Raw genomic sequence first — 25845 nt, 5'->3', positions numbered from 1 at the left:
ATCGTATTAATATGTAGCTATTAGCTAGTGCTGCTTGTCAGTATATAATTACTTATATATTCAGGTACACATACACATATATATTATTTATCAGTATTAATATGTAGCTATTAGCTAGTGCTGCTTGTCAGTATATAATTACTTATATATTCAGGTACACATACACATATATATTATTTATCAGTATTAATATGTAGCTATTAGCTAGTGCTGCTTGTCAGTATATAATTACTTATATATTCAGGTACACATACACATATATTATTTATCAGTATTAATATGTAGCTATTAGCTAGTGCTGCTTGTCAGTATATAATTACTTATATATTCAGGTACACATACACATATATATTATTTATCAGTATTAATATGTAGCTATTAGCTAGTGCTGCTTGTCAGTATATAATTACTTATATATTCAGGTACACATACACATATATATTATTTATCAGTATTAATATGTAGCTATTAGCTAGTGCTGCTTGTCAGTATATAATTACTTATATATTAAGGTACACATACACATATATATTATTTATCAGTATTAATATGTAGCTATTAGCTAGTGCTGCTTGTCAGTATATAATTACTTATATATTCAGGTACACATACACATAACATAATTTATGTAAGAACTTACCTGATAAATTCATTTCTTTCATATTAGCAAGAGTCCATGAGCTAGTGACGTATGGGATATACATTCCTACCAGGAGGGGCAAAGTTTCCCAAACCTCAAAATGCCTATAAATACACCCCTCACCACACCCACAATTCAGTTTAACGAATAGCCAAGAAGTGGGGTGATAAAAAAGTGCGAAAGCATATAAAATAAGGAATTGGAATAATTGTGCTTTATACAAAATCATAACCACCACAAAAAAGGGCGGGCCTCATGGACTCTTGCTAATATGAAAGAAATGAATTTATCAGGTAAGTTCTTACATAAATTATGTTTTCTTTCATGTAATTAGCAAGAGTCCATGAGCTAGTGACGTATGGGATAATGACTACCCAAGATGTGGATCTTTCCACACAAGAGTCACTAGAGAGGGAGGGATAAAATAAAGACAGCCAATTCCTGCTGAAAAAAATCCACACCCAAAATAAAGTTTAACGAAAAACATAAGCAGAAGATTCAAACTGAAACCGCTGCCTGAAGTACTTTTCTACCAAAAACTGCTTCAGAAGAAGAAAATACATCAAAATGGTAGAATTTAGTAAAAGTATGCAAAGAGGACCAAGTTGCTGCTTTGCAGATCTGGTCAACCGAAGCTTCATTCCTAAACGCCCAGGAAGTAGAAACTGACCTAGTAGAATGAGCTGTAATTCTCTGAGGCGGAGTTTTACCCGACTCAACATAGGCAAGATGAATTAAAGATTTCAACCAAGATGCCAAAGAAATGGCAGAAGCTTTCTGGCCTTTTCTAGAACCGGAAAAGATAACAAATAGACTAGAAGTCTTACGAAAAGATTTCGTAGCTTCAACATAATATTTCAAAGCTCTAACAACATCCAAAGAATGCAACGATTTCAGAAAAGGAGACTCACAAGAAAGAGCAGATAATTCAGAAACTCTTCTGGCAGAAGAGATGGCCAAAAGGAACAAAACTTTCCAAGAAAGTAATTTAATGTCCAATGAATGCATAGGTTCAAACGGAGGAGCTTGAAGAGCTCCCAGAACCAGATTCAAACTCCAAGGAGGAGAAATTGACTTAATGACAGGTTTTATACGAACCAAAGCTTGTACAAAACAATGAATATCAGGAAGAATAGCAATCTTTCTGTGAAAAAGAACAGAAAGAGCAGAGATTTGTCCTTTCAAAGAACTTGCGGACAAACCCTTATCTAAACCATCCTGAAGGAACTGTAAAATTCTCGGTATTCTAAAAGAATGCCAGGAAAAATGATGAGAAAGACACCAAGAAATATAAGTCTTCCAGACTCTATAATATATCTCTCGAGATACAGATTTACGAGCCTGTAACATAGTATTAATCACAGAGTCAGAGAAACCTCTTTGACCAAGAATCAAGCGTTCAATCTCCATACCTTTAAATTTAAGGATTTCAGATCCTGATGGAAAAAAGGACCTTGTGACAGAAGGTCTGGTCTTAACGGAAGAGTCCACGGTTGGCAAGAGGCCATCCGGACAAGATCCGCATACCAAAACCTGTGAGGCCATGCCGGAGCTACCAGCAGAACAAACGAGCATTCCTTCAGAATCTTGGAGATTACTCTTGGAAGAAGAACTAGAGGCGGAAAGATATAGGCAGGATGATACTTCCAAGGAAGTGATAATGCATCCACTGCCTCCGCCTGAGGATCCCGGGATCTGGACAGATACCTGGGAAGTTTCTTGTTTAGATGGGACGCCATCAGATCTATTTCTGGAAGTTCCCACATTTGAACAATCTGAAGAAATACCTCTGGGTGAAGAGACCATTCGCCCGGATGCAACGTTTGGCGACTGAGATAATCCGCTTCCCAATTGTCTACACCTGGGATATGAACCGCAGAGATTAGACAGGAGCTGGATTCCGCCCAAACCAAAATTCGAGATACTTCTTTCATAGCCAGAGGACTGTGAGTCCCTCCTTGATGATTGATGTATGCCACAGTTGTGACATTGTCTGTCTGAAAACAAATGAACGATTCTCTCTTCAGAAGAGGCCAAAACTGAAGAGCTCTGAAAATTGCACGGAGTTCCAAAATATTGATCGGTAATCTCACCTCCTGAGATTCCCAAACTCCTTGTGCCGTCAGAGATCCCCACACAGCTCCCCAACCTGTGAGACTTGCATCTGTTGAAATTACAGTCCAGGTCGGAAGCACAAAAGAAGCCCCCTGAATTAAACGATGGTGATCTGTCCACCATGTTAGAGAGTGTCGAACAATCGGTTTTAAAGATATTAATTGAGATATCTTCGTGTAATCCTTGCACCATTGCTTCAGCATACAGAGCTGAAGAGGTCGCATGTGAAAACGAGCAAAGGGGATCGCGTCCGATGCAGCAGTCATAAGACCTAGAATTTCCATGCATAAGGCTACCGAAGGGAATGATTGTGACTGAAGGTTTCGACAAGCTGTAATCAACTTTAGACGTCTCTTGTCTGTTAAAGACAGAGTCATGGACACTGAATCCATCTGGAAACCCAGAAAGGTTACCCTTGTCTGAGGAATCAAAGAACTTTTTGGTAAATTGATCCTCCAACCATGATCTTGAAGAAACAACACAAGTCGATTCGTATGAGATTCTGCTAAATGTAAAGACTGAGCAAGTACCAAGATATCGTCCAAATAAGGAAATACCACAATACCCTGTTCTCTGATTACAGACAGCAGGGCACCGAGAACCTTTGTAAAAATTCTTGGAGCTGTAGCTAGGCCAAACGGCAGAGCCACAAACTGGTAATGCTTGTCCAGAAACGAGAATCTCAGGAACTGATAATGATCTGGATGAATCGGAATATGCAGATATGCATCCTGTAAATCTATTGTGGACATATAATTCCCTTGCTGAACAAAAGGTAAGATAGTCCTTACAGTTACCATCTTGAACGTTGGTATCCTTACATAACGATTCAATATTTTTAGATCCAGAACTGGTCTGAAAGAATTCTCCTTCTTTGGTACAATGAAGAGATTTGAATAAAACCCCATCCCCTGTTCCGGAACTGGAACTGGCATAATTACTCCAGTCAACTCTAGATCTGAAACACATTTCAGAAATGCTTGAGCTTTTACTGGATTTACTGGGACACGGGAAAGAAAAAATCTCTTTGCAGGAGGTCTCAACTTGAAACCAATTCTGTACCCTTCTGAAACAATGCTCTGAATCCAAAGATTGTGAACAGAATTGATCCAAATTTCCTTGAAAAAACGTAACCTGCCCCCTACCAGCTGAGCTGGAATGAGGGCCGCACCTTCATGTGGACTTAGAAGCAGGCTTTGCCTTTCTAGCTGGCTTGGATTTATTCCAGACTGGAGATGGTCTCCAAACTGAAACTGCTCCTGAGGATGAAGGATCAGGCTTTTGTTCTTTGTTGAAACGAAAGGAACGAAAACGATTATTAGCCCTGTTTTTACCTTTAGATTTTTTATCCTGTGGTAAAAAAGTTCCTTTCCCACCAGTAACAGTTGAAATAATGGAATCCAACTGAGAACCAAATAATTTGTTACCCTGGAAAGAAATGGAAAGTAAAGTTGATTTAGAAGCCATATCAGCATTCCAAGTTTTAAGCCATAAAGCTCTTCTAGCTAAAATAGCTAGAGACATAAACCTGACATCAACTCTGATAATATCAAAAATGGCATCACAGATAAAATTATTAGCATGTTGAAGAAGAATAATAATATCATGAGAATCACGATGTGTTACTTGTTGCGCTAAAGTTTCCAACCAAAAAGTTGAAGCTGCAGCAACATCAGCCAAAGATATAGCAGGTCTAAGAAGATTACCTGAACACAGATAAGCTTTTCTTAGAAAGGACTCAATTTTCCTATCTAGAGGATCCTTAAACGAAGTACCATCTGACGTAGGAATAGTAGTACGTTTAGCAAGGGTAGAAATAGCCCCATCAACTTTAGGGATCTTGTCCCAAAATTCTAATCTGTCAGACGGCACAGGATATAATTGCTTAAAACGTTTAGAAGGAGTAAATGAATTACCCAAATTATCCCATTCTTTGGAAATTACTGCAGAAATAGCATTAGGAACAGGAAAAACTTCTGGAATAACCACAGGAGCTTTAAATACCTTATCTAAACGTTTAGAATTAGTATCAAGAGGACCAGAATCCTCTATTTCTAAAGCAATTAGTACTTCTTTAAGTAAAGAACGAATAAATTCCATTTTAAATAAATATGAAGATTTATCAGCATCAACCTCTGAGACAGAATCCTCTGAACCAGAGGAATCATCAGAATCAGAATGATGATGTTCAGTTAAAAATTCATCTGTAGGGAGAGAAGTTTTAAAAGATTTTTTACGTTTACTAGAAGGAGAAATAACAGACATAGCCTTCTTTATGGATTCAGAAACAAAATCTCTTATATTATCAGGAACATTCTGCACCTTAGATGTTGAAGGAACTGCAACAGGCAATGGTACTTTACTAAAGGAAATATTATCTGCTTTAACAAGTTTGTCATGACAATCAATACAAACAACAGCTGGAGGAATAGCTACCAAAAGTTTACAGCAGATACACTTAGCTTTGGTAGATTCAGCACTTGACAGCGATTTTCCTGTAGTATCTTCTGACTCAGATGCAACGTGAGACATCTTGCAATATGTAAGAGAAAAAACAACATATATATAAAGCAAAATTGATCAAATTCCTTAAATGACAGTTTCAGGAATGGGAAAAAATGCCAAAGAACAAGCTTCTAGCAACCAGAAGCAATAAAAAATGAGACTTAAATAATGTGGAGACAAAAGTGACGCCCATATTTTTCGCGCCAAATAAAACGCCCACATTATTTGGCGCCTAAATGCTTTTTTGGCGCCAAAAATGACGCCACATCCGGAACGCCGACATTTTTGGCGCAAAATAACGTCAAAAAATGACGCAACTTCCGGCGACACGTATGACGCCGGAAACGGAAATAGAATTTTTGCGCCAAAAAAGTCCGCGCCAAGAATGACGCAATAAAATGAAGCATTTTCAGCCCCCGCGAGCCTAACAGCCCACAGGGAAAAAGTCAAATTTTAAGGTAAGAAAAATGTTAAATTAAAATGCATTATCCCAAATATGAAACTGACTGTCTGAAAATAAGGAAAGTTGAACATTCTGAGTCAAGGCAAATAAATGTTTGAATACATATATTTAGAACTTTATAAACAAAGTGCCCAACCATAGCTAGGAGTGTCACAGAAAATAAGACTTACTTACCCCAGGACACTCATCTACATATAGCAGATAGCCAAACCAGTACTGAAACGAGAATCAGCAGAGGTAATGGTATATATAAGAGTATATCGTCGATCTGAAAAGGGAGGTAAGAGATGAATCTCTACGACCGATAACAGAGAACCTATGAAATAGACCCCTTAGAAGGAGATCACTGCATTCAAATAGGCAATACTCTCCTCACATCCCTCTGACATTCACTGCACGCTGAGAGGAAAACCGGGCTCCAACTTGCTGCGGAGCGCATATCAACGTAGAATCTAGCACAAACTTACTTCACCACCTCCATCGGAGGCAAAGTTTGTAAAACTGAATTGTGGGTGTGGTGAGGGGTGTATTTATAGGCATTTTGAGGTTTGGGAAACTTTGCCCCTCCTGGTAGGAATGTATATCCCATACGTCACTAGCTCATGGACTCTTGCTAATTACATGAAAGAAATATTATTTATCAGTATTAATATGTAGCTATTAGCTAGTGCTGCTTGTCAGTATATAATTACATATATATTCAGGTACACATACACATATATATTATTTATCAGTATTAATATGTAGCTATTAGCTAGTGCTGCTTGTCAGTATATAATTACTTATATATTCAGGTACACATACACATATATATTATTTATCAGTATTAATATGTAGCTATTAGCTAGTGCTGCTTGTCAGTATATAATTACTTATATATTAAGGTACACATACACATATATATTATTTATCAGTATTAATATGTAGCTATTAGCTAGTGCTGCTTGTCAGTATATAATTACTTATATATTAAGGTACACATACACATATATATTATTTATCAGTATTAATATGTAGCTATTAGCTAGTGCTGCTTGTCAGTATATAATTACTTATATATTCAGGTACACATACAGATATATATTATTTATCAGTATTAATATGTAGCTATTAGCTAGTGCTGCTTGTCAGTATATAATTACTTATATATTCAGGTACACATACACATACATATTATTTATCAGTATTAATATGTAGCTATTAGCTAGTGCTGCTTGTCAGTATATAATTACTTATATATTCAGGTACACATACACATATATATTATTTATCAGTATTAATATGTAGCTATTAGCTAGTGCTGCTTGTCAGTATATAATTACTTATATATTCAGGTACACATACACATACATATTATTTAGCAGTATTAATATGTAGCTATTAGCTAGTGCTGCTTGTCAGTATATAAATTACTTATATATTCAGGTAGACATACACATATATATTATTTATCAGTATTAATAATATGTAGCTATTAGCTAGTGCTGCTTGTCAGTATATAATTACTTATATATTCAGGTACACATACACATATATATTATTTATCAGTATTAATATGTAGCTATTAGCTAGTGCTGCTTGTCAGTATATAATTACTTATATATTCAGGTACACATACACATACATATTATTTATCAGTATTAATATGTAGCTATTAGCTAGTGCTGCTTGTCAGTATATAATTACTTATATATTCAGGTACACATACACATATATATTATTTATCAGTATTAATATGTAGCTATTAGCTAGTGCTGCTTGTCAGTATATAATTACTTATATATTCAGGTACACATACACATATATATTATTTATCAGTATTAATATGTAGATATTAGCTAGTGCTGCTTGTCAGTATATAATTACTTATATATTCAGGTACACATACACATACATATTATTTATCAGTATTAATATTTAGCTATTAGCTAGTGCTGCTTGTCAGTATATAATTACTTATATATTCAGGTACACATACACATACATATTATTTATCAGTATTAATATGTAGCTATTAGCTAGTGCTGCTTGTCAGTATATAATTACTTATATATTCAGGTACACATACACATACATATTATTTATCAGTATTAATATGTAGCTATTAGCTAGTGCTGCTTGTCAGTATATAATTACTTATATATTCAGGTACACATACACATACATATTATTTATCAGTATTAATATGTAGCTATTAGCTAGTGCTGCTTGTCAGTATATAATTACTTATATATTCAGGTACACATACACATATATATTATTTATCAGTATTAATATGTAGCTATTAGCTAGTGCTGCTTGTCAGTATATAATTACTTATATATTCAGGTACACATATACATATATATTATTTATCAGTATTAATATGTAGCTATTAGCTAGTGCTGCTTGTCAGTATATCATTACTTATATATTCAGGTACACATACACATATATATTATTTATCAGTATTAATATGTAGCTATTAGCTAGTGCTGCTTGTCAGTATATAATTACTTATATATTCAGGTACACATACACATACATATTATTTATCAGTATTAATATGTAGCTATTAGCTAGTGCTGCTTGTCAGTATATAATTACTTATATATTCAGGTACACATACAGATATATATTATTTATCAGTATTAATATGTAGCTATTAGCTAGTGTTGCTTGTCAGTATATCATTACTTATATATTCAGGTACACATACAGATATATATTATTTATCAGTATTAATATGTAGCTATTAGCTAGTGCTGCTTGTCAGTATATAATTACTTATATATTCAGGTACACATACACATATATATTATTTATCAGTATTAATATGTAGCTATTAGCTAGTGCTGCTTGTCAGTATATAATTACTTATATATTCAGGTACACATACACATATATATTATTTATCAGTATTAATATGTAGCTATTAGCTAGTGCTGCTTGTCAGTATATAATTACTTATATATTCAGGTACACATACACATATATATATTATTTATCAGTATTAATATGTAGCTATTAGCTAGTAGTGCTGCTTGTCAGTATATAATTAGTTATATATTCAGGTACACATACACATACATATTATTTATCAGTATTAATATGTAGCTATTAGCTAGTGCTGCTTGTCAGTATATAATTACTTATATATTCAGGTACACATACACATATATATTATTTATCAGTATTAATATGTAGCTATTAGCTAGTGCTGCTTGTCAGTATATAATTACTTATATATTCAGGTACACATACACATATATATTATTTATCAGTATTAATATGTAGATATTAGCTAGTGCTGCTTGTCAGTATATAATTACTTATATATTCAGGTACACATACACATACATATTATTTATCAGTATTAATATTTAGCTATTAGCTAGTGCTGCTTGTCAGTATATAATTACTTATATATTCAGGTACACATACACATACATATTATTTATCAGTATTAATATGTAGCTATTAGCTAGTGCTGCTTGTCAGTATATAATTACTTATATATTCAGGTACACATACACATACATATTATTTATCAGTATTAATATGTAGCTATTAGCTAGTGCTGCTTGTCAGTATATAATTACTTATATATTCAGGTACACATACACACATATATTATTTATCAGTATTAATATGTAGCTATTAGCTAGTGCTGCTTGTCAGTATATATTTACTTATATATTCAGGTACACATACACATACATATTATTTATCAGTATTAATATGTAGCTATTAGCTAGTGCTGCTTGTCAGTATATAATTACTTATATATTCAGGTACACATACACATACATATTATTATTTATCAGTATTAATATGTAGCTATTAGCTAGTAGTGCTGCTTGTCAGTATATCATTACTTATATATTCAGGTACACATACACATATATATTATTTATCAGTATTAATATGTAGCTATTAGCTAGTGCTGCTTGTCAGTATATAATTACTTATATATTCAGGTACACATACACATACATATTATTTATCAGTATTAAGATGTAGCTATTAGCTAGTGCTGCTTGTCAGTATATAATTACTTATATATTCAGGTACACATACACATACATATTATTTATCAGTATTAATATGTATTTATTAGCTAGTGCTGCTTGTCAGTATATAATTACTTATATATTCAGGTACACATACACATATATATTATTATTTATCAGTATTAATATGTAGCTATTAGCTAGTGCTGCTTGTCAGTATATAATTACTTATATATTCAGGTACACATACACATACATATTATTTATCAGTATTAATATGTAGCTATTAGCTAGTGCTGCTTGTCAGTATATAATTACTTATATATTCAGGTACACATACACATACATATTATTTATCAGTATTAATATGTAGCTATTAGCTAGTGCTGCTTGTCAGTATATCATTACTTATATATTCAGGTACACATACACATATATATTATTTATCAGTATTAATATGTAGCTATTAGCTAGTGCTGCTTGTCAGTATATAATTACTTATATATTCAGGTACACATACACATACATATTATTTATCAGTATTAATATGTAGCTATTAGCTAGTGCTGCTTGTCAGTATATAATTACTTATATATTCAGGTACACATACACATACATATTATTTATCAGTATTAATATGTAGCTATTAGCTAGTGCTGCTTGTCAGTATATAATTACTTATATATTCAGGTACACATACACATATATATTATTTATCAGTATTAATATGTAGCTATTAGCTAGTGCTGCTTGTCAGTATATAATTACTTATATATTCAGGTACACATACACATATATATTATTTATCAGTATTAATATGTAGCTATTAGCTAGTGCTGCTTGTCAGTATATAATTACTTATATATTCAGGTACACATACACATACATATTATTTATCAGTATTAATATGTAGCTATTAGCTAGTGCTGCTTGTCAGTATATAATTACTTATATATTCAGGTACACATACACATATATATATTATTATTTATCAGTATTAATATGTAGCTATTAGCTAGTGCTGCTTGTCAGTATATCATTACTTATATATTCAGGTACACATACACATATATTTTATTATTTATCAGTATTAATATGTAGCTATTAGCTAGTGCTGCTTGTCAGTATATAATTACTTATATATTCAGGTACACATACACATACATATTATTTATCAGTATTAATATGTAGCTATTAGCTAGTGCTGCTTGTCAGTATATATTTACTTATATATTCAGGTACACATACACATACATATTATTTATCAGTATTAATATGTAGCTATTAGCTAGTGCTGCTTGTCAGTATATAATTACTTATATATTCAGGTACACATACACATACATATTATTATTTATCAGTATTAATATGTAGCTATTAGCTAGTGCTGCTTGTCAGTATATAATTACTTATATATTCAGGTACACATACACATATATATTATTTATCAGTATTAATATGTAGCTATTAGCTAGTAGTGCTGCTTGTCAGTATATCATTACTTATATATTCAGGTACACATACACATATATATTATTTATCAGTATTAATATGTAGCTATTAGCTAGTGCTGCTTGTCAGTATATCATTACTTATATATTCAGGTACACATACACATATATATTATTTATCAGTATTAATATGTAGCTATTAGCTAGTGCTGCTTGTCAGTATATAATTACTTATATATTCAGGTACACATACATATTATTTATCAGTATTAATATGTAGCTATTAGCTAGTGCTGCTTGTCAGTATATAAATTACTTATATATTCAGGTACACATACACATACATATTATTTATCAGTATTAATATGTATTTATTAGCTAGTGCTGCTTGTCAGTATATAATTACTTATATATTCAGGTACACATACACATATATATTATTTATCAGTATTAATATGTATTTATTAGCTAGTGCTGCTTGTCAGTATATAATTACTTAAATATTCAGGTACACATACACATATATATTATTTATCAGTATTAATATGTAGCTATTAGCTAGTGCTGCTTGTCAGTATATAATTACTTATATATTCAGGTACACATACACATATATATTATTTATCAGTATTAATATGTAGCTATTAGCTAGTGATGCTTGTCAGTATATAATTACTTATATATTCAGGTACACATACACATACATATTATTTATCAGTATTAATATGTAGCTATTAGCTAGTGCTGCTTGTCAGTATATAAATTACTTATATATTCAGGTACACATACACATACATATTATTTATCAGTATTAATATGTATTTATTAGCTAGTGCTGCTTGTCAGTATATAATTACTTATATATTCAGGTACACAGACACATATATATTATTTATGAGTATTAATATGTAGCTATTAGCTAGTACTGCTTGTCAGTATAAAATTACTTATATATTCAGGTACACATACACATATATATATTATTTATCAGTATTAATATGTAGCTATTAGCTAGTGTTGCTTGTCAGTATATAATTACTTATATATTCAGGTACACATACACATATATATTATTTATCAGTATTAATATGTAGCTATTAGCTAGTGTTGCTTGTCAGTATATAATTACTTATATATTCAGGTACACATACACATATATATTATTTTTCAGTATTAATATGTAGCTATTAGCTAGTACTGCTTGTCAGTATATAATTACTTATATATTCAGGTACACATACACATACATATTATTTATCAGTATTAATATGTAGCTATTAGCTAGTGCTGCTTGTCAGTATATAATTACTTATATATTCAGGTACACATACACATACATATTATTTATCAGTATTAATATGTATTTATTAGCTAGTGCTGCTTGTCAGTATATAATTACTTATATATTCAGGTACACATACACATACTTATTATTTATCAGTATTAATATGTAGCTATTAGCTAGTGCTGCTTGTCAGTATATAATTACTTATATATTCAGGTACACATACACATACATATTATTTATCAGTATTAATATGTAGCTATTAGCTAGTGCTGCTTGTCAGTATATAATTACTTATATATTCAGGTACACATACACATACATATTATTTATCAGTATTAATATGTAGCTATTAGCTAGTGCTGCTTGTCAGTATATAATTACTTATATATTCAGGTACACATACACATATATATTATTTATCAGTATTAATATGTAGCTATTAGCTAGTGTTGCTTGTCAGTATATAATTAGTTATATATTCAGGTACACATACACATATATATTAGTTATCAGTATTAATATGTAGCTATTAGCTAGTGTTTCTTGTCAGTATATAATTAGTTATATATTCAGGTACACATACACATATATATTATTTATCAGTATTAATATGTAGCTATTAGCTAGTGCTGCTTGTCAGTATATAATTACTTATATATTCAGGTACACATACACATACATATTATTTATCAGTATTAATATGTAGCTATTAGCTAGTGCTGCTTGTCAGTATATAATTACTTATATATTCAGGTACACATACACATATATATTATTTATCAGTATTAATATGTATCTATTAGCTAGTGTTGCTTGTCAGTATATAATTACTTATATATTCAGGTACACATACACATATATTTATATTATTATTTATTAATATGTAGCTATTAGCTAGTGCTGCTTGTCAGTATATAATTACTTATATATTCAGGTACACATACACATATATTTATATTATTATTTATTAATATGTAGCTATTAGCTAGTGCTGCTTGTCAGTATATCATTACTTATATATTCAGGTACACATACACATATATATTATTTATCAGTATTAATATGTGTCTATTAGCTAGTGCTGCTTGTCAGTATATAATTACTTATATATTCAGGTGGTACACATATACATATATATTATTTTTTCAGTATTAATATGTAGATATTAGCTAGTGCTGCTTGTCAGTATATAATTACTTATATATTCAGGTACACATACACATATATATTATTTATCAGTATTAATATGTAGCTATTAGCTAGTGCTGCTTGTCAGTATATAATTACTTATATATTCAGGTACACATACAGATATATATTATTTATCAGTATTAATATGTAGCTATTAGCTAGTGTTGCTTGTCAGTATATAATTACTTATATATTCAGGTACACATACACATATATATTATTTATCAGTATTCATATGTAGCTATTAGCTAGTGTTGCTTGTCAGTATATAATTACTTATATATTCAGGTACACATACAGATATATATTATTTATCAGTATTAATATGTAGCTATTAGCTAGTGCTGCTTGTCAGTATATAATTACTTATATATTCAGGTACACATACACATATATATTATTTATCAGTATTAATATGTAGCTATTAGCTAGTGCTGCTTGTCAGTATATAATTACTTATATATTCAGGTACACATACACATATATATTATTTATCAGTATTAATATGTAGCTATTAGCTAGTGCTGCTTGTCAGTATATAATTACTTATATATTCAGGTACACATACAGATATATATTATTTATCAGTATTAATATGTAGCTATTAGCTAGTGCTGCATGTCAGTATATAATTACTTATATATTCAGGTACACATACACATATATATTATTTATCAGTATTAATATGTAGCTATTAGCTAGTGCTGCTTGTCAGTATATAATTACTTATATATTCAGGTACACATACACATATATATTATTTATCAGTATTAATATGTAGCTATTAGCTAGTGCTGCTTGTCAGTATATAATTACTTATATATTCAGGTACACATACACATATATATTATTTATCAGTATTAATATGTAGCTATTAGCTAGTGCTGCTTGTCAGTATATAATTACTTATATATTCAGGTACACATACACATATATATTATTTATCAGTATTAATATGTAGCTATTAGCTAGTGCTGCTTGTCAGTATATCATTACTTATATATTCAGGTACACATACAGATATATATTATTTATCAGTATTAATATGTAGCTATTAGCTAGTGCTGCTTGTCAGTATATCATTACTTATATATTCAGGTACACATACAGATATATATTATTTATCAGTATTAATATGTAGCTATTAGCTAGTGCTGCTTGTCAGTATATAATTACTTATATATTCAGGTACACATACACATATATATATTATTTATCAGTATTAATATGTAGCTATTAGCTAGTGTTGCTTGTCAGTATATAATTAGTTATATATTCAGGTACACATACAGATATATATTATTTATCAGTATTAATATGTAGCTATTAGCTAGTAGTGCTGCTTGTCAGTATATAATTACTTATATATTCAGGTACACATACACATATATATTATTTATCAGTATTAATATGTAGCTATTAGCTAGTAGTGCTGCTTGTCAGTATATAATTACTTATATATTCAGGTACACATACACATATATATTATTTATGAGTATTAATATGTAGCTATTAGCTAGTGCTGCTTGTCAGTATATAATTACTTATATATTCAGGTACACATACACATACACATTATTTATCAGTATTAATATGTAGCTATTAGCTAGTGCTGCTTGTCAGTATATAATTACTTATATATTCAGGTACACATACACATACATATTATTTATCAGTATTAATATGTAGCTATTAGCTAGTGCTGCATGTCAGTATATAATTACTTATATATTCAGGTACACATACACATATATATTATTTATCAGTATTAATATGTAGCTATTAGCTAGTGCTGCTTGTCAGTATATAATTACTTATATATTCAGGTACACATACACATACATATTATTTATCAGTATTAATATGTAGCTATTAGCTAGTGCTGCTTGTCAGTATATAATTACTTATATATTCAGGTACACATACACATATATATTATTTATCAGTATTAATATGTAGCTATTAGCTAGTGCTGCTTGTCAGTATATAATTGCTTACTGTGAAGTTTTTGTACTTTATCAAAATAATCCATGTTTAGTTACTATGATATTCAAGGTCCCCAACATAGCTGCACGATTCCTATCATTATATTACTGGTATAAATATCCCCATGTTTGTCATACATGGTTCCAGTAAGTCTCTTTTCTATAAACATTAGTGGGGTTCAACCTTGGTTAATGGTCAAATAGAGATACTGACTTGTTTTTCAGAATATATTTACAAAATACATATTTGTCTGTTATAGCTTAGTGACGAGTGCCATCTTCTGAGGGAAAATATTCTAATTACTAAATCTTAGCTTATTAACAAAAATGTTAATTAATCTGTAATTAGTGTTAGTGTTATGTGAACCTAACCTTATCAGTTGGGGTGGAGTTAAGCGTTTTCCATAAAATACACACTCACCCACAAAAGGGGGGAGGGGAACACAAGCAGACGGCACAAGGGGCCACACTGAGCATGCATGATGACCACACCCTATCCAGATGGAAGGCTAAGCTGACCAGACAAGTCAGGATAATGGCAACAGAGGGTCCAGGGGTAACCTAGGAGGGTCTTTTTACACTGAACCCCAGTGAAGGATCCCACAATGTATGAAACAAACCTATATAAAATAGTTTTATTAATATGATTTATGCTCTTTATATTTATATTCAAAGTTTTATTATTGAATCAGGTGAGTTAATCAATTCTGGTTTGCCCTTTATAGTCACAAATATTTTGTTTGGTAATTCCTGTTAACCCGGTCTTATCTGTCAATCAGGAATCTGGTAATAATATAATTTTCTTATGGTTTGCCAGGATTATTAGTTTACCTGATTCTTGCCAGCTATACTGAGAATTTAAATAACAAACATTTATGTTTCTCTATTATACACGCAAGCTACTGCAAATAAAATAATTTAGTGACTGTTTTCATTTGTTTTAACCTGATAATGATTAAATCATTGTAATGATGTTTGCTTATTGATTTGCTTTATTCAAATATTGCTTATTATTTCTAATAATTATTTTAATAAACTAAGGCCTAGATTTGGAGTTTTGCGTTAGAAGGGGTGCGTTAGCTACGCGTGCTTTTTTCTGGCCGCACCTTTTAAATACCGCTGGTATTTAGAGTTCACAGAATGGCTGCGTTAGGCTCCAAAAAAGGAGCGTAGAGCATAATTTACCGCCACTTCAACTCTCGATACCAGCGGTGCTTACGGACGCGGCCAGCTTCAAAAACGTGCTCGTGCACGATTCCCCCATAGGAAACAATGGGGCAGTTTGAGCTGGAAAAAACCTAACACCTGCAAAAAAGCAGCGTTCAGCTCCTAATGCGGCCCCATTGTTTCCTATGGGGAAACACTTCCTAAGTCTGCACCTAACACCCTAACGTACCCCGAGTCTAAACACCCATAACCTTACACTTATTAACCCCTAATCTGCCACCGCCGCCGCTATCGCTGACCCCTGCATATTATTATTAACCCCTAATCTGCCGCTCCGTACACTGCCGCAACCTACATTATACCTATGTACCCCTAATCTGCTGCCCCTAACATCGCGACCCCTATATTATATTTTTTAACCCCTAATCTGCCCCCCACAACGTCGCCGCCAGCTACCTACAATAATTAACCCCTAATCTGCCGACCGCATCTCACCGCTACTATAATAAAGTTATTAACCCCTAATCCGCCTCACTCCCGCCTCAATAACCCCATAAGAAATAGTATTAACCCCTAATCTGCCCTCCCTAACATCGCCGTCACCTAACTTAAATTATTAACCCCTAATCTGCCGACCGGAGCTCACCGCTACTATAATAAATGTATTAACCCCTAAAGCTAATTCTAACCCTAACACCCCCCTAAATTAAATATAATTTTATTCTAACGAAATAAATTAACTCTTATTAAATAAATTAATCCTATTTAAATCTAAATACTTACCTGTAAAATAAACCCTAATATAGCTACAATATAAATTATAATTATATTGTAGCTATTTTAGGATTAATATTTATTTTACAGGCAACTTTGTATTTATTTTAACCAGGTACAATAGCTATTAAATAGTTAAGAACTATTTAATAGTTACCTAGTTAAAATAATTACAAATTACCTGTAAAATAAATCCTAACCTAAGTTACAATTAAACCTAACACTACACTATCAATAAATAAATTAAATAAACTACCTACAATTATCTACAATTAAACCTAACACTACACTATCAATAAATAAATTAAATACAATACCTACAAATAACTACAATTAAATAAACTAACTAAGTTACAAAAAATAAAAAAATATTTACAAACATTAGAAAAATATTACAACAATTTAAACTAATTACACCTACTCTAAGCCCCCTAATAAAATAACAAAGACCCCCAAAATAAAAAAATGCCCTACCCTATTCTAAATTAAAGAAGTTCAACGCTCTTTTACCTTACCAGCCCTGAAAAGGGCCCTTTGCGGGGCATGCCCCAAAAAATTCAGCTCTTTTGCCTGTAAAAAAAAACCATACAATACCCCCCCCCAACATTACAACCCACCACCCACATACCCCTAATCTAACCCAAACCCCCCTTAAATAAACCTAACACTAAGCCCCTGAAGATCTTCCTACCTTATCTTCACCACGCCGGGTTCACCGATCGATCGATGTTAGGGGCAGCAGATTAGGGGTACATAGTGATAACGTAGCTGGCGGCGGTGTACGGAGCGGCAGATTAGGGGTTAAAAAATTTTAATAGAGTGGCGGCGATGTGGGGGGACCTCGGTTTAGGGGTACATAGGTAGTTTATGGGTGTTAGTGTACTTTAGAGCACAGTAGTTAAGAGCTTTATGAACCGGCGTTAGCCCAGAAAGCTCTTAACTCCTGACTTTTTTCTGCGGCTGGAGTTTTGTCGTTAGATTTCTAACGCTCACTTCAGCCACGACTCTAAATACCGGCGTTAGAAAGATCCCATTGAAAAGATAGGATACGCAAATGGCGTAGGGGGATCTGCGGTATGGAAAAGTCGCGGCTGGAAAGTGAGCGTTAGACCCTTTCCTGACTGACTCCAAATACCAGCGGGCGGTAAAAACCAGCGTTAGGAGCCTCTAACGCTGGTTTTGACGGCTACCGCCCAACTCTAAATCTAGGCGTAAGTTTGCTTATTGATCTGGTCTCAGTTTAATTAATAGACAAATCAGAACTAAAAGGATTCAGGTTTAATATATATTATCCTTTGCAAATGATATAGTTCAGAGTGTTATTAAATTGCACACATTGCCACTTTCAAAGTTAGAAGCTTAATATCAATAGAATACATAGAGGTAGATTTAACAAGCAGTGGATGCTGCAATCTACCCCTGAAGTTTTCGGCTTGAAGAAAACTTAAGTTAAGAAGCAGCGGTCGCAAGACCGCTGCTCCTTAACTTGTCTGCAACCTTTTACGATCGGGATGATTGACACCCTCTGAGAGCGGCCGCAAATGCGCAGGGGGCGGCATTGCACAAGCATTTTACAAGAACCGACAGCATATGCTGTCGGCATTTAGCGATTTTGGGCGGACATAATTTGCTAAAGCAAATCATGTCCGCCCGCCATATAATAAATCTATCCCATAGGCTCAAACGGAGCATGTTGAAGAACTTTAAGAACAAGATTAAGGTTTCATGGATGAGCAATGGGTTTAAAAACTGGTCTAATTCTAGCAATAGCTTGAACAAACGACTGAACATCTGGCAAAGGAGCCAACTTCTTATGTAACAAATTAGGATGAGCAGAAATCTGACCTTTAAAAGAACTAGCTGACAGGCCCTTCTCTAAACCATTCTGAAGAAACAAGCAAGCAAAGTCTTCACCTTATGCCAATGGAATCCCCGGTTCTCCATACTTTGTGTTAAATCCACCTAGTAAAAGGTTTTCTGGTCTGAACTAAAGTATCGATAACCATCTCAGAGAATCCACTCAAAAACAACACTATGCGTTCAATCTCCTTGCAGTCAGCCTCATAGAATCTAGATTTTGATAGAAGAAAGGACCATGCGCCGGCTTCGGAGGCAACCGCCATGGCGGAGCAAATGACAGGATTGTTGGAATTCCTTCCCATTTGATTCGAGGTATAACTAGAGCAAGAAGATCAATTAGAGGAGAAAGGTACACTAGACTGCAATTCATGGACCTGCTAATGCATCCACCAAATCTGCTTGATGATCTCTCTATACGTATCTTGGTAGTTTGGCATTAAGGCGGGAAGCCATCAGATCTATTTCTGGACACCCCCATCTGCGAGTGATCTCGCCAAACACCTCCTGATTCAGGGACCAATCCCCTGAATGCATTGTTAGTGTGCTTAGAAAATCTGCTTCAAAATTGTCCACTCCTGGAATGTGGATGGTTGAAATTTGACATTAATACAAGATACTTCCTTCATCAACACAGTACTGCGAGTGCCGCCCTGGTGATTGATATAAGCCACCGAAATTATATTATCTGATTGCAATTCAATAAAATGGATGGAATGCAACTGAGGCCATGACTGTAGAGCGTTGAAGATGGCCATCAATTCCAAAATGTTGATAGGCAGGCTCGCTTCCTCTAGACACCAAGTCCCCTGAGCCCTTTAGAGAACCCAAACAGCGCCCCAGCCTGTCAAACTCACATCTGTCGTTAAAATCTCCCAGGAGGGACGAAGGCATCCACCAGGAAAGAGACTCTCTCATCACTGGATCTAGGGAAATTTCCTGAGACAGGTCTAAATGATTTCCATTCCATTGACGTATATAACTGTAGAGGATTCAGAAGAAAGCGTGCAAATGAAATAGCATCCAAAGCCACTACTATAAGACCTACCACCTCTATATATTGAGCCACCAAAGGCCGAGGAGTGGTTTGAAGAAGATGACAGGCTGACTGAAGCTTCTCTCTTCGCTGATCTGTGAAGTAAATTTGCATGCTGACCTAATCTATTATAGTTCCTAGGAAACTCACACTCATGTTAAAGGGACAGTCAACACCAGAATTTTTGTGGTTTAAAAATATAGATAATCCCTTAATTACCAATTCCCCAGTTTTGCATAACCAACAGTGTATCTAAGCCTCAGCAGACTTCCCCCTTATTTCAGTTCTTTTGACAGACTTGTAGTTTAGCCAATCAGAGCTGTCTCCATGGTAAATTCACGTGCATGAGCTCAATGTTATCTATATGAAACACAAGAACTAATGCCCTCTAGTGTTGAAAAACTTTAAAAATGCATTTAGATTAGAGACAGCCTTCAAGGTCTAAGAAATTAGCATATGAACCTCAGATTTAGCTTTCAACTAAGAATACCAAGAGAACAAAGCAAAATTGGTGATAAAAGTAAATTGCAAAGTTGTTTAAAATGACATGCCCTATCTGAATCATGAAAGTTTTTTTTGGACTTGACTGTCCCTTTAAGAACGAGAGAGCTCTTTTCCTGATTCACATTCCAGCCATGAGTCTGAAGATACCAGAGTAACTTCTCTTTGTGAGAGTCAGCTAAATGTAAAGATGGCGCTTGAACCAAGATGTCGTCCAAATAAGGCTCCAAAGCAATCCCCTGGAGTCTGACTACTGTCAGAAGGGCCTCTAGCACCTTTGTAAAAATTCTTGGGGCCGAAGCTAAACCAAATGGGAGAGCTATGAACTAGAAATGATTGTCCAGGAAGGTAAAGCGGATGACTTGATGATGATCCAGATGAATGTGAATCTGAAGTTACAAAACCTTTAGATCTTTAGTGGTCATGCATTGTCCCTCCTGAACAAGGGGGGGGGGGGGGGGTTGAACCTGATGGTCTCCATTTTGAAGGAAGTAGCCTTCAAGAATTTGTTTGGACATTTTAGTTCTAGAAGATTCCTCCTATTTGGGAACTATGAATAAATTTGAATAGAATCTGTCTCCTTTCTGCATGGGAACTGGAACAATGACTCCCATGGGCAATAAGTCCTCCACACAGCTTAGAAAGGCCTTCCTTTTTCCAGATCAGCTGAACTCTTGATAGGAGAAACCTGCCCCTCGGAGGGCAAGATCGAAAACCTATTTTGTATCCCTGGGATACAATATCTAGAACTAGGGTTGCACCGATACCGATACTAGTATCGGTATCGGTGCCGATACCAAGTATTTGCATGAGTACTTGTACTCATGCAAATGCACCGATACTTAAACCGATACCTCCAATTCCTACCCATATGCCATCTTGTGGCATTTTTCAAACTGTATGTTCCCATTTCAGTTTAAGCTGGAGTGGAGACTTAACTAAAAATTGTTCACTTCTGTTCTGCCAATACAAATTGCTGTTATTTGTATTATTTTACGTCAGAGCAGTGCTTTAAAAGCTGCTACTTTACATCTGGAGGCCTCTCATCTTGCACAATTAAGCTCAAAACATACTGTACTCTGAGGAACACCCTTAGCCAGGGCTGGACTGGGAATAAAAAGCAGCCCTGGAAAAATATGAAGAACAGCCATATTTTCTGTTGAGTCAGTAGAATACAAATGCCCCATTTTTCTCAAAGGGGATTACTGGGATACTCCTTCCCCAATATTATTTTCAGAATTAAATTATACGACTTTGTATTAAGTACAAGTGTCAGATTTATCAGTTATATAGGCACCCTACAACCCAATTGCATCCAGTAATCGCCCCTTTAAATTGTAGCTTTCCAGCCCCAGCTGTTATTTATTGCTCGTCATTAATATATGTTATTGTAATAATTTTATTTATAAACATGTTCTGTGAACTTTGTGACAACAAGCATATAAAACGGTTTTATTATTTTAAAATGTCTTTTAAGATACAGTCCATAATTATAAAGAAGCGATCTTAAATCATTAGTCTGTATTGTGCTTGGTAAACTGTTATGACATAAAAAAGTATCGGTAATTGGTATCGGTGAGAAAAAAATGGTATCGGTGCAACCCTATCTAGAACCCAAGGGTCCTGAACCGACTGAGCCCAAACTTCCTGGAATTCAGTTAATCTGCCCCTACTTGAACTGAGCCCAGGTCAGGGGCCAACCCTTCATGTAGATTTGTTGTCCTGGGACGATTTCTTGGGCTGCTTGTTCCACGCTGACTTACGCATCTAGGCATTCTTTGAAGGGTCCGCCTTGAGAAGTGATTGTGCTCCTCTGTGTCCTGTTCTGATGAAAGGAACAAAATTGTCCTGTAGAACGTCCTTTAGATTAAACATTCTTGCCCTGTGGCAGAAAAGCTCCTATACCACCAGTGACCATAGAAATAATGGAATCTGAACTTGACCCAAATAAGGTCTTCCCTTTAGAAGGCAAGAGAAATGAGTCTCACAACTAGAGATCTTAGCGTTAAGACAAATTATGTGTATAATAGCATCACAAATTAAGACATTTTTACTTTTTTAGGGCCCATATACGGTCCTGAATATCCCCTAAAGGAGATTCTACCAAAATCAATTCAGATAAGAAGTCACACCAGAATGTGGCCTGTCTGGCCACCGCCGCAATACCTACAGCAGGCTGAAAGAGCAACCCCCTTGAAGAAAAACCTCTTTCAGATAACCCTCTAGTTTTCTATCCATAGGGTCCTTGAAGGAAGAACTGTCCTCTAGAGGAATATTAGTACCCTTTGCCAGAGTGGAGATAGTACCAGAGTGGAGATAGACCTCCGAAACCATAAACATTTTCTTCAAACTTGGAGAAGGGGAAAAGGGAACACCAGGTTTCTCCCATTCCTTAGATATAATGTCCGCCACCAATGAAGATACTGGGAACGCTTCAAGGCTCTTAAACTTAGGTTTAAACATCATTACGCCATATCTTATGATAAATTTTCCTAGTGACAGGTTTTCGAGCCTGAATCAAGGTATCAATGACCGACTCAGAGAATCCCCGCTTAGAAAAAAATCAAGCGTTCAATCTCCAGGCAGTCAGCTGCAGAGAAACTATATTTGGATGTTGGAACGGACCCTGAATGAGAAGGTCTTGTCTCAGTGGTAGTTTCCACGGTGGCAGAGATGACATTTCCACCAGGTATGCATACCAAGTCCTGCGTGGCCACGCAGGCGCTATCAAGATTACCGAAGCCCTCTCCTGTTTGATTCTTGCAATCAGACGAGGTAGGAGAGGAAAAGGAGGAAACACATAAGCCAGGTTGAATGACCAAGGTACTGCTAGAGCATCTATCAGTACTGCTTGAGGATCCCTTGATCTGGACCCGTAACAAGGAAGTTTGGCATTCTGACAAGATGCCTTCAGATCCAATTCCGGTGTGCCCCATTGATGGATCAATGCCGCAAACACCTCCAGATGGAGCTCCCACTCCCCCGGATGAAAAGTCTGACGACTTAGAAAATCCGCTTCCCAGTTCTCCACTCCTGGGATATATATTGCTGATAGATGGCAAGAGTGAGTCTCTGCCCATCAAATTATTTTGGAAACCTCTATCATCGCTAGAGAACTCTTTGTTCCCCCTTGATGATTGATATATGCTACAGTCGTGATATTGTCCAACTGGAATCTTATGAATTTATATGAACGCCTGAAGCACGTTGAATATCGCTCTCAGTTCCAGAATATTTATTGGTAGTAGGGACTCCTCCTGAGTCCACACACCCTGAGCCTTCAGGGAATTCCAGACTGCACCCCAGCCCAAGAGGCTGGCGTCTGTCGTCACTATGACCCATGCTGGCCTGCAGAAGCACATTCCCTGGGACAGATGATCCTGTGACAACTACCAATGAAGAGAGTCTCTGATCTCTAGATCCAGATTTATCCGCGGAGATAAATCCGCATAATCCCCATTCCACTGTCTGAGCATGCACAGCTGCAGTGGTCTGAGATGTAAGCGAGCAAACGGAACTATGTCCATTGCCGCTACCATTAGTCCAATTGCCTCCATACACTGAGCAACTGATGGCCGAGGAATGGAATGAAATGCTCGGCAAGTGGTTAAGATCTTTGATTTTCTGACCTCCGTCAGAAAAATTTTCATGTCTACCGAGTCTATCAGAGTTCCTAGGAATAGAACTCTTGTCAGAGAAAACAAGTGAACTCTTTTTTATGTTCACCTTCCACCCGTGAGTTCTTAGAAAAGCCAACACGATGTCCGTGTGAGATTTGGCTAGATGGTAAGTTGACGCCTGAATAAAAATATCGTCCAGATAGGGCGCCACTGCTATGACCTGCGGCCTTAGAACTGCCAGAAGGGACCCTAGCACCTTTGTGAAAATTCTGGGATCTGTGGCCAACCCGAAAGGAAGGGCCACAAACTGGTAATGTTTGTCCAGGAAGGCGAACCTGAGGAACTGGTGATGATCTTGTGAAGATATGCATCCTTCAAATCCACGGTGGTCATATATTGACCCTCCTGGATCATTGGCAAAATTGTTCGTATGGTCTCCATCTTGAAGGATGGGACTCTGAGAAATTTGTTTAGAGTTTTGAGATCTAAAATCGGTCTGAAGGTTCCCTCTTTTTTGGGAACCACGAACAGATTGGAGTAAAACCCCTGCCCCTGTTCTACTTTTGGAACTGGGCAGATTACACCCATGGTATATAAGTCTTCTACACAGCGTAAGAACGCCTCTCTTTTTGTCTGGTTTACAGACAAACGTGAAAGATGAAATCTCCCACTTGGGAGAGAATCTTTGAATTCTAGACAATACCCCTGGGTCACAATTTCTAATGCCCATGTATCATGAACGTCTCTTGCCCAAGCCTGAGTGAAGAGCGAAAGTCTGCCCCCTATTAGATCCGGTCCTGGATCGGGGCTGCCCCTTCATGTTGTCTTGGTAGCAGCAGCGGGCTTCTTGGCCTGTTTACCTTTATTCCAGGTCTGGTTAGGTCTCCAGACTGACTTGGATTGAGCAAAGTTCCCCTCCTGCTTGGAGGCGGATGAGAAAGTAGAGGGACCGCCTTTAAAGTTTCGAAAGGAACGAAAATGATTCTGTTTGGTCCTCATTTTAACTGTCTTGTCCTGAGGAAGGGCATGACCCTTACCACCAGTAATGTCAGAAATGATCTCCTTAAGTTCAGGCCCGAATAGGGTCTTACCCTTAAAGGGAATAGCTAAAAGCTTGGATTTAGATGACACATCAGCAGACCATGACTTAAGCCATAACGCTCTACGCGCTAAAATGGCAAAGCCTGCATTCTTAGCCGCTAATTTAGCCATTTGGAAAGCGGCATCTGTAATAAAAGAATTAGCTAGCTTGAGAGCCTT

Source organism: Bombina bombina, chromosome 3, assembly GCF_027579735.1.
Source record: "Bombina bombina isolate aBomBom1 chromosome 3, aBomBom1.pri, whole genome shotgun sequence".
Classification (NCBI taxonomy): domain Eukaryota; kingdom Metazoa; phylum Chordata; class Amphibia; order Anura; family Bombinatoridae; genus Bombina; species Bombina bombina.
The sequence above is the reverse complement of the archived record's forward strand: the minus strand, read 5'-3'. Positions refer to the sequence as shown.